Source organism: Hoplias malabaricus, chromosome 8, assembly GCF_029633855.1.
Source record: "Hoplias malabaricus isolate fHopMal1 chromosome 8, fHopMal1.hap1, whole genome shotgun sequence".
Taxonomy (NCBI): Eukaryota; Metazoa; Chordata; class Actinopteri; order Characiformes; family Erythrinidae; genus Hoplias; species Hoplias malabaricus.
Window position 1 is genome coordinate 37,726,975 of NC_089807.1, and position 11,714 is coordinate 37,738,688.

The following is an 11,714-nucleotide window of genomic DNA, read 5'->3' on the forward strand; positions in this document are numbered from 1 at the left end:
AAAATCAAATACTCAGCAATATTTTAACATCCAGTGTAAAGCCTTTCCAGAAGCTGTTGCTTCAGCAAAGGGGGTCAAAATCCAGATTAATTCATGTCATATTTGAAGAAAGTTTGGATGAGTATATCGCAACTGTCACAGGGGACACAAGGAGAACACACCAACTCCTCACAGACAGTCACCCGGAGCGGGAATCGAACCCACAACCTCCAGGCCCCTGAAGCTGTGTGACTGCGACACTCCCTGCGGCACCACCATGCCGCCCCACTCAAAAACATGTATCTCCATTTTTGTCCATTTTTATTTTACATCACTGGAATAAAATGGCACAGCACCTGTCCTTCACCCCCTTCACACTCACTGTGTGGAATTCCATGATGAGTGGACCAATAAAAATGCTCCAAAATAACTTGAAATAAAATATTTTTACATTGACTTCCATTGAAATTTAAGGTTTTGTTTTATTCTGCTGTAAAGTTATTTTGGGACGATATAGTTATAGCAGATAGAGTATAGTGTCAACTATAAAATAAATTTTAATGAGAATCAGAGTTACTCAGTATGCCAGGTGCATTTATTTGTAATAGGAATTTGTGTCAGTGGCAATGAAGTGTGCAAAAGTGGACAATGCAAAAAGAGCTGGTAGGTGGATTGGCGACTCAAAAGTGTCAATAGGTGTGAGCGTGTGATGCTCTCTGGGGGACTGCTACTCTGAGGTGTGTTCCCACTTTGCACCTGGTGGTTCCGGGTGGGCTCCAGACCCACCACATCCCTGAATTGAATAAGCAGTTACAGACAATTAATGAATGACTGAAAGAATATATGTGATCAATATGTAAGCGATGTGTACTAGGTAATAGATAAATTATAAAGACATAATATAATATAACATAATATAATATAATATAATAATATATACTCTCTGTTAAAGTAAAATTCTGGCCATTTCAGATAAGCAGCGAGAGAGTGAGAAATCCTAGTACACCGGACAGAGACCATTTGTAATAAAAAACAAAAAAAACAAAACACTTTTTATATAAGCTCAGTAGATGTTTCCTAGCTAGATGTTTGCTAGCTCTCCAGTCTGCTTGTGTGCTGGAAACCGGTCTAATATGTTTATGAATCACGGTGTCAGTAAATGAGTGAAAAAAAAAAAACATACTGTCTCAGTCCACAGGTTTTTATGCTAGTATTTTAGACAATAGGTAGAACTCCAAATGCTAAAAAGTTAAACCAAGTTAAACTTCTGCACAGTCTGTACAGTCGTTCCCCCCCTCAAACATACCATGTCACCTTTAAAGAGGCCGAGCTTCTAAATGTAAACAAATCAGAGAGAACAACCTTTCCACACCATTCTAGACATTCCCTTTAATGCCTCTTAAATCTCCCTCATAGAAAGTTATAACAGTATTTTATATATGTGCTGCCTGACGCCAAATAATACCAAATATCAAAGAATTTTCTTTATTTTACACATTTAAAACTTTCATAAAATAAAATTAGAATCCGTTTCTCTACAAGAAAACACTGAGAAAACATGGCGTTCACATTTTTGACAATGTTGTGGTGTTGCCCTTTAAGGACACTTTTAAGTCTCTCTCCCTCTCTCTCTCTCTCATTGTAAATACAGAATTGGGGGCTTTTGTAAAAAAAGACCCCAGCAGAGATAAGTGCATCTCTGTACTCTTTTTATGACTCCCAAAAAGAACAAAGCCATTTTTATGGCCTTGCAGATTGGGAGAGCTTGAAAGTGTCTTCCCCGACCTTCTTTAACAAATAGCTGCTGTTATGTGCTCTGTGTGTGTGTGTGTGTGTGTGTGTGTGTGTGTGAGAAAGAGAGAGAGAGAAATAGAGGGAGAGCCTGTGCCCCATGTTAGAATTTGTAATTATCACTAGTGATTACAAAACCATACTGAGAACTGTAACTCATTCAAATTAAAAATTTTACTGAAAATCCAGCTTTAACTTTTAGTACTTTTGTTATTTTATAAATTTAGTTTTTCTCCTCATGCAGAATGTAAACTGAACACAAATGTAATTCTTCATGGAATGATGTAAACATGTATGAAGGCAAAAGTTAAACTGCATAAGCTTGCATCTTCTTCTTGAGTGGTATCTCACAAAGCACTACTCAGGGAGCACAATGTGATTTGGAGTGTGTCTCCTGTGTGTAGGGGAAACTTGTGCTGCAGTTCTCTGAGGTGCTGCTTGGCAGATTGGCCCTCTGCTGGATGTCACGGCTTCAAGAGCCAGAGCCAGCTTCTCTCCTCCTCCTCATCCCCAGACTTGGCTCAGAGTAAGGTGGGCGAAAGGGCACCTCCACCACCTAGCGTGCCCCCATGGCCTGGGTGTAGCAGCGCTAACAGGTTAGCATGTTACAGTAGCAGTGTGATGCCACTCTATGTGTGAAAGTAAGAAACTGATTTTCATTTCATTGCTTCAGTATTCAGTTCAGAACCGTATTAGCCAAGAAATGTGCCCAAGTTTGGGATGAAGGTGACTAGGAAAGTCACAGGAATCAATATCAAGCAAGTCATCACAAATGTAGTAGACTTTATTGCCATCTTATGGTCATGGCTGAATCAAATCCTTAAAGGAACAATCAGTCGTTTTTATCAGCAAGAATTAGCAAACAGTATTTATTATTATATATTTTTACAAATATCTTATAAGCCGCAATAAAAATTTCAATTAATATGTTTTACATTTTCCATGTACTAGTTTATGCCACACAGAGCAGGTTCCCCACATGGAAGTGGCCATATTTAACATAGGTAAATCTGTGACACCTTCATGCCACTAGGTGTCATAACATGAAAAATGATCAATGGAGAAAATGACTGAAACAATCATAAAAGAAATCAATATGATTTTGAAGATGTAATTTTGTAGAAATTCTACCAAGTGTTGCTTTAATATACTTTATTGTCATAAACAATGCCGTTTACTAGTAAGGAGTCTCTCAACACACAGTGCTGCTAAGCAAGGTAAAAGTGTGCATGGGTTCCTCATACAATTAGAACTTTATAACCTGGATCCACACACATTTAATTCATACAGGTATCGGCCACGGTGTGGTTTTATAATAACACATATGCAAGTGACTCAAATCTGATTTGAAAAAATAGAATTTGGCAATCAGATATGATTCACACAAAGGAATACAATGTAAGAATTGGGGTGGCATGGTGGCGCAACAGGTAGTGTTTCTGTCACACAGCTCCAGCGTCCTGGGGCTTGAGTTATGGGTTCAATCCCACTCCATGTGAATGTCTGTGAGGAGTTTCGTGTGTTTCCTCTGGGTGCTCCGATTTCCTCCCACTGTCCCAAAAAAAAAAAAAAAAAATAAAAACACGTTGGTAGATGGATTGGCGACTCAAAAGTGCCCAAAGGTGTGAGTTTGTGAGTTAATGTGAGAGTGTGTTGCCCTATGAAAGACTCGCGCCCTCTCCAGGGTGTGTTTCCGCCTTGCGCCCAGTGATTCAGAGTAGGCTCCGGACCCACTCTAAACTGGACAAGGGGTTACAGACAGTGAATGGATGAATGTAAGAATCGGCTTTTTTCCTCTTTTTTGTCTCCTATTTCCTGCTGAGTGTAATTCACATTTACAGTACTGTCATGAAATCAAGCCTCACACACATCTCTCTCTCACTCACTCGCTCACATAAACACGATACTCTCACACACTCTCCCTGTCTCTCTGTCACAGACACACCTCTCTCTCTCTCTCTCTCTCTCTCTCTCTCTCTCTCTCTCTCTCTCTCTCTCTCTCTCTCTCACACACACACACACACACACACTCATCGAGTGATGTTTACAAAGGTAGTAAATGGCTCTCGGGGCTCCAGCTAATGTTGAGCCGATGTTGAACCCATATATAACGCTCATAATTACAACCATGTAGTGTAACTTTGGTGGTACACTAGCCGTTATGTTGACAACAACCGACAGTAAAGCACTTATTACCAGAATCAATGTCTAATGCCAAAAACTGAGCTAATCCAGCTAAAGTTAGCAGGCGCTACTACTCGCCCTCAGCCATCAGAAGTCTCAAAGCTATTTATTATAATACTGTCCTCAACAAAGCTTGGGTTCCACAATCACAAGTGAATATTCAGGTATTTAATCCATATAGCAACCGGCGAAAAGCACTTCTTACTATAATCAATGTCTAACACGAAAAAAGTGAGCTAATCCGACTAAAATAGCACCACAACACATGAAAGAAGGGCAACAAATACTTACTGCTCCAACTTGTGTCCTTTCAGCTCACTCTACTGTGTAAATTCAGCCCAGTATTAACTTTTATACAGCTGCTCATTCTCATTCTCTCTCTCTCTCTCTCTCTCTCTCCCTGGAGAGGGCGCGAGTCTTTCATAGGGCAACACACTCTCACATTAACTCACACCTTTGGGCACTTTTGAGTCGCCAATCCATCTACCAACGTGTTTTTTTTTTTTTTTTTTTTTTTTTTTTGGGACAGTGGGAGGACATAATGTCTGTACAGGGAATACAGAGCTAGATTCTTCTGGTAGCTAGGTTGTCATCCACCTGTGAGCTATGTTCTGTTAAACGTTATCCATTTCTCGCGAGAGTGCAGTAAATCAGCAGAGGACCTGGCATAGCCACCACAGAGGCTCCATTTTCCCTATAACATTACAATCCTTTAGAAGCTGTGATTTTAAGGTAGAAATACTACATAGTGTCCCTTTAAGGCAACAATCCAATTTGTGTCACTTCAGCTTGGTAATGTGAACATAGCCTAATAGTCAAATCTATTTTGTCAGTTAACAGACACCAAATGGCAGCCAGCATCTTGCTGAGTGATGCAGCAAGCAATAAAGAGAGGAATTTTTCTACCTATCTAGAGAGTTAGAACAATTATGAGCTCTCGGACGGTTGGCCATGAATGTCTGTGGTATTGCTGGAACTACAGGTCTAGCCAAGGTTGATTACATTACTTGTTTTTGACTGAACAGATTCTCTGAAAAAAAAAGTCTCTAGGAATCAGTTGTACATAGATAGTTTTGAAAAACCCTGGAGAACTCCTATAATTTGGAAGGTAGTATATGACTAGATGGTGTTTCCAAGGCCTAGACCTGGACCTGATAAGAGCCAAACCCAACCATAGTGTGTGAAGACAAAGCTGATTTGAAATGATAAGAGATCTGGAAGTAGCTGTCGTTTATTCAAATTTGAGATGGACTGAATCTTTTTACAAGCTTCAGGAGAGCTGTCAGAAACCACAGGCATCTGTTAGCTGAGGAATTACAAAACGAGAGAGAGAGCGAGAGAGAGAGAGAGAGAGAGAGAGAGTCAGTCAGCTAGCTATTTCCTTTCTTGTGGCATAACATACCTAACATTTTTTAATGTCGTATTTTTCCTTTTCTTAAACACTTCTGCCAGTTTTTGTTTCTGCTTGTGCCTTCTATCTTTCAGCAGGTTTACACTGACCCCAGCAGACAGCGAGTCTGAGCTGCTGAGCTGTGGGGGTCCAGACACAGCTTTGGTTTTGATTAGCGTCAGGGCTGCGTGTTAATGCCATTTCTCTGCCGTGTAATCACAGCAGGCTTGTAAACGCCCAGGCCTCCACAGCTTCAGAAGAGCAGCAGTGCCTTCTAAAAACAACAACTGCTAAAAACTACAGCACAGGGGTTGTATAAATTTGTGAAATGTGAAAAAGATGGATGCCAATCAGAGCTTTAGGGAAAGAATCTGCAAATGAATTTTTGAATCAAGTTGTCACAGTAACAGGTATAAGAGAAATTCCAGAGAAATAGTGCTTGTTAGCACATTAACTGTAGACATTTAGAAACTATCAATGTTACTGTGTGTTAATGAAGATTTGCTAGCTTTGGTATTTAGTAGAACTAGGCCAAGAGGTCTTTGTCAGGGCTCGAAAAATAATCCAAAAAGATTCTCAACCTCAGGCAAAATCATGTCAAGTCATGTTCTAATGGCCATAATTAAGAGGTCAAATAATCTGGGGATGAATATCTTCCTATCGGGGAATATTAAAACCGACCATGTAATCTAAGGTCATTGGGTGTGCTAAAGGTCCAGCTCAAGTAATTTGAGTTTACAATTTTTTAATTCCCACCAGTGGAGTGGTATATCAAGTAATGTCCCATATAAAATCCCAATAGACAAAAACATAGCACCTGGCACAATATTAACATTTTTATATTAAATATATTTAAATGGAAATTTCTATGACTTTAGAAATACAGCGTTGTTGTAAATGACCTTAAAGATGACTATAGCCCCATTCAGATTTGATCAACTTTCATTGGGACATCTGTAATAAAATGTTTACATGCCTCCTCTGTGATAAATGCAGACAGCAAACAATAACTAGAGGACATGCACGTTTCTAGTTCCCAAATCATATTGCATTGTCACATAATCCCAGCTGTCACTGATTCTCACTGATTTCACTTTTTCCTTCTTCTGATTACACTTCTGAATACAACTTTTAACATCTACACTATTACATATAGTTTCACTGCTCTGAAAATATTTCCTGGGTTTATCTGTGGTTACATGCACTCAGAGGATAAATAGGGTGCGCAGCAGTGTCCAAACTCCTATTTTATCCATATCAAAATGAGATCTGCTTGTAAAAAAACAGAGATTTGCGTTGGGACAGAAATAAAATGATCAGATGGCCGCTGAATTGTGTGGTTTTGCTCAGTGAAAAACAGCAGGTAATTCAGCCTGTAAATTTCTTACAGAGAGAGAGAATTACCCCAAGACCCCATGGCAATTTAATCCCGTTTGGATAGGGCTTATGGTACAATCAAACCACTATTCATATTCCACAATGTCCATATAGTATAGACTGAAAAAAATAAGACAATACATTTTTACCTTGTTGAGACCTGATTAAGGGCACCACAGCGGTGTTGCGTGTAGTGTCACTGCCAAATACTGCCAGTTGTCCACATGTGTGAGTTTGTGAGTGATCCTTGTTTATGTGTGTGAGTTTGACTGGGTGAGTGTATGATTCCCTGTGATATGTGTGCCTTCCTTAATCTCAATAATTCAGAGCCATCTCCGGACCTTTCGCGACCCTGATGAAGTGGTTACAGAAGAGTAATCAATGATTTTAATCTACTTTAGAAAAATCTGTGCTCCGTTCACTTCCAGTTTGCCAAAACTTTGTCTTGCTGGCTTCAAAACTATTTATTTAAAATTGTTTTTAAATAGTTACTGTCAAATTTTTAATTTTCAAATAATCATTTAGTTTGTGCAGAATGGATATTTGGTTGAAATTAAGTCACTGATTGAAATTCTTGATGATGAGCTGCTGCTAACCTCAGGAATGAACCTATTAAACCTGCTTCTCACGAAATGTGCTTTTATTATCCGCTTAACTTTTTATTGTCTTTTCACCCGCACCTGTTTCTAATTCCTAGACTCATTAGGGCTGATGTTTTTATTCGATCTGTCTGCTGAAATGGCTTAAATGTATTACTAAGCTTGAATTTAATCTATTTTATTACCATGTTTTGCAGAGATTTCCCTAGATTTTTATCTTCTGTCTGTTGTCGCAATTGTAACTAGGTCTCTGCTGATCGTTTTTCCTCGTACTTGTGTAATTACTGCTGACAGTAATGACATCAGGTCTTGCATTGTCTTGAACCCGTGTGTCCCAGTCATGTAATATGTACTGCATCCTGTAGTCTGTCCCTATGCTCTAAAAGAGCCCATTCTCATCTCATAAAGAACTTGGTAATAAACTGGTACGCTGGGTTTGGTCTGTTAGAACAGACATGACAATATAGCATGAGTACAGGCAAATTAAATAATTTTGTTTACTGACTGGGCGGCACGGTGGCGCAGCAGGTAGTGTCGCAGTCACACAGCTCCAGGGACCTGGGGGTTGTGGGTTCAATTCCCGCTCCGGGTGACTGTCTGTGAGGAGTTTGGTGTGTTCTCCCTGTGTCCGCGTGGGTTTCCTCCGGGTGCTCAGGTTTCCTCCCACAGTCCAAAAACACACGTTGGTAGGTGGATTGGCGACCCAAAAAGTGTCCGTGAATGTGTTTGTTGCCATGTGAAGGACTGGCGCCCCCTCCAGGGTGCATTCCCGCCTTGCGCCCAATGATTCCAGGTAGGCTCTGGACCCACCGCGACCCTGAACTGGATAAGCGGTTACAGATAATGAATGTTTACTGACTATTAAGACAGTTAAGAACTATTTCATGCATTCAGGAGAAGCTGCGTTCTTGTGCTTATTAAATAGCATTGTTGCATTGTTTGTAATTTACAGAACTACGGTTCTGTAAATTACAGTCCATCCAGTCACATCCAGAATCTACCTAGAACTGGAACTAAAATTTGTAAGTTTTCCTTCATCACTTTTTGAAGTCTAATTGCTCAAAAACTGTAGTTTAGTTCCTTGGTTGTAGACCATAAAGGCATACACTATTAAATTTAATTCTGATTTGCACAGCATTAACATATTATTTATAGACTTAACCAAAAATATAACAATCACTAGACAGATTTTATGATGTACATTTTGTAGGAACCACTGGGGTAATATCTACAGAACCCTCTGAACCACACTGTTCTGTTCTTAACCAGCGAAAGGGTTTTATATATGTCTTGTTTTATCTGATATTCTGGAAAAACAAGTCTTGAGAAACACCACATAACATGACTTTCCTACTACTACAAGAAAATATCCAGCCAACAATGTCCTGCGCAGTGTGAAGCGAGAAGAGGACAACCAACACAAACTGTACAGCTACTCTCACTGACTTTGCTTCTACAAGGAAGACCAACAAAGTAGGTGTGTGTGTGTGATAGAGTGTGTAGACAGTGACTGGGCAGTGTGTTTAAAAGCTCACTGGTACCAGCACAACACACTGTAATATATTACCACCACATCATTGTCACTGCAGCACTGAGAACGTTTCACCACCCTATACCTGTTGTGTGATGGTCCTGAACCTATATGGTAAGTGGAACTGATAGAATTGATAGTAAGTGTAGGAACAAATTAATTGTTGTATATATCTATATTTTTTAAAATGAGCTTCAGTTGTATCTTAAACTGTGAAGTTATCTATTCTAAAAAAAAAAACAGCTCTAAGCTAAGGGATAAGGCAGGCTCAGGAAAGTGTCTTTTCTACCAACAAAGTCAGAGGAGAGACCAATTTGTTTTAGTTCTGTGTTTGGTCATTTTAGACGTCTCTAATATGTTTTGTGTTCAAAATTTACCTGAACCGGAAGAAGTCCGATTAGAAGCAATCCACGTTAAGGTTCAAATGTCAGTGTTTAAAGTGGTTGTACTGGAACAGATTAACAACACAATCTTGTAAGAAATAGTAGAATGACCAGACGTCCTCTTTTACCCGAACATGTCCTCATCTTTTAAACTTAAAAAAAATGTCCGTGCGGAATTTCACAAACGTCCGGCATTTTGTTTTCCTAGAGCCTAGAGAATTCGAGAAGCGTTTCGTTCACAAACTAGTCCCCCCCCCCCACTCTGATTGGTTCGCTTGAGTAAAAAGGGGGCGTGGTGAAAGAGCCTAAAATCTTCGGATTGGACGGTCTGACTGTAGAGCTACCGTTATTGGTCGAGAACCTTCTCTGTAAACATTTAATTGGTCAGTCTGCACGTCAGTAGTCCTTGTTTACGTCAGGCACAGCTCATGTACCTACCCTCATCTCGAGCAGCTATGCCGAAACGTAAATGTAAGTTCTCGGGTGAATTAAAATAGAAATTCCCATGTTTTGTGTAAGAAATAAAGGTTTAAAGGACCTAAAAGCACACATAGGTTCAGCTAAACATACAACGGCACGAGACGTGTCCTCTTTTTCACCATCTCAGATCTGGTCACCCTAGATATAGTATTAATTAAAATACGAAATTTAAAAACAAAATTTAACTACTTCGTTTCAAGATTTCCACTGAACTGAGTATAATGAAGCTGTTACTCGCCTCAGAACAAAAAATTCTAAATTGCAGTAACACTTTACAAGATGTGTTGCAGTTTATTGAACACCAACTCAGAATAACGTCTTAATGTCAACGTCAGGAACAAGGTGTTAATTAAAGCTAGTTTTGATTTCCATTTCTCCATATTATTCACTGTTAACATCTGCAAATGTGTCTGTGCTGCTATGATTTTAGAGCAGGCAACACCCCTTTATACAGACTATAAGCCTAAACATTTGTAGGCACCTAGGGTATTTAGTGAATTCGGCTTCTTTGCGTGTCACAATGTGGTCTAATGCAACTACGCCTTTAACCACCAGATGGTGACACATTCCCACTAATATCGACCTACTAATTTTTTATTATTAAAAGAAAAATACAATTATACAACATACCACTACATCATACACCACTATGACACTAAATTAACAGCAGTACAATAATCTAAAAATTACAAAATATGCTCAGCCTCAAAAAATAGTACAGGGGGCTGAAGACAGCTAAGGAAACCCATTTGAAAAAAGCCTGGCCATTCAATAAGTCAGAAAGTTTCCATGAGCTGTCAGAACATGCAAATGCACAGAAGCTAAGCACTTCCAGGTTTGGTATGTACTTGGAAGTGAGAGCTCTGGGGAAACCTTCTCGAGGCGGTGTTTGTGGGGCAAACAGCTGGTGCTGACCCTGTAGTCTGCATGGATGCCAATGCATGTGTGCAGTGACATGGACACAGTAACAAGGTCTTGACTCTCTGAGGTCACACCAGATCCCAGGGCATTTCCTCAGAAAGTGTCAGGTTGTTACCCCATGTACCCATGATTATCCCCATCTACAAACTGTCTCAATCATAATGACTAATGTGTGTTGAGCTTGCAGGGACTTTTTGTTGTCACATCATCAACGTAGATTTATGAAGTCATATGGGTTAGTACCTCTTAATGTGAAAATCATATCCATGTATGTCTTTAGAAGATAAAAAAATGTCATTATGAGATTTATGAGAAAGAAAATAATGTTTTATAAACTCTTTAAGACTTTCTTATTACTATGACTTTTAAGTGTGCTACAGCTCTGCTGAAGAACCTGCTGGAGTGTCTGGTTGTTGTAGTTTTGATGGCCATGAGTCTTCTACCAGAGGGAAGTGGATGGAACTGGTGGTGTCCAGAAAGAGAGCTGTAATTTTGCCAGCACACTTCATGCCTGTGCTGTTGTAGATGTCCTGGAGCATTGATAGACTACAAGCAATGATGCTGTCTGTTTTTCTGGTTATTTACTGAAGTTTGGCCCATTCTTCTGAGGTGGAGGAACCAAACCAGATGGTTATGGATGACTGCTGTATAAAACTGGACTGAATTTCTTTAGCTGTCTGAGGAAGAACATTCTTTATCTGATCTCACACGACCTGTTACAGTGGCTCTCTCTACAGTCACCTTCACATTTGTCCAGCTTTGAAATCGATTGCCAACATCGTTTTTGAGATTGTCATCGTTTTTTATTATTTGTAATTGTATTAATACAGAGGTTGGGTTATAAACTACATTCTGGGTAAGAGGAGGTAATAGTGTTGACAGTTAGAGTGCTCAGATCTAAACTATTCCTTTAATGACTATGGTTTAAATTAGACACCCTTATTACCTTATTATCATTAAGAAAGGACAGAAATATTTTTAACACAGCTGGACATTGATATTTAACTGTTTTTAGGTCACACTGGGACTTTAGAATCTCTCTCTCTCTTTCACTCACTCTGTCCCTCTCTGTTTTGGAA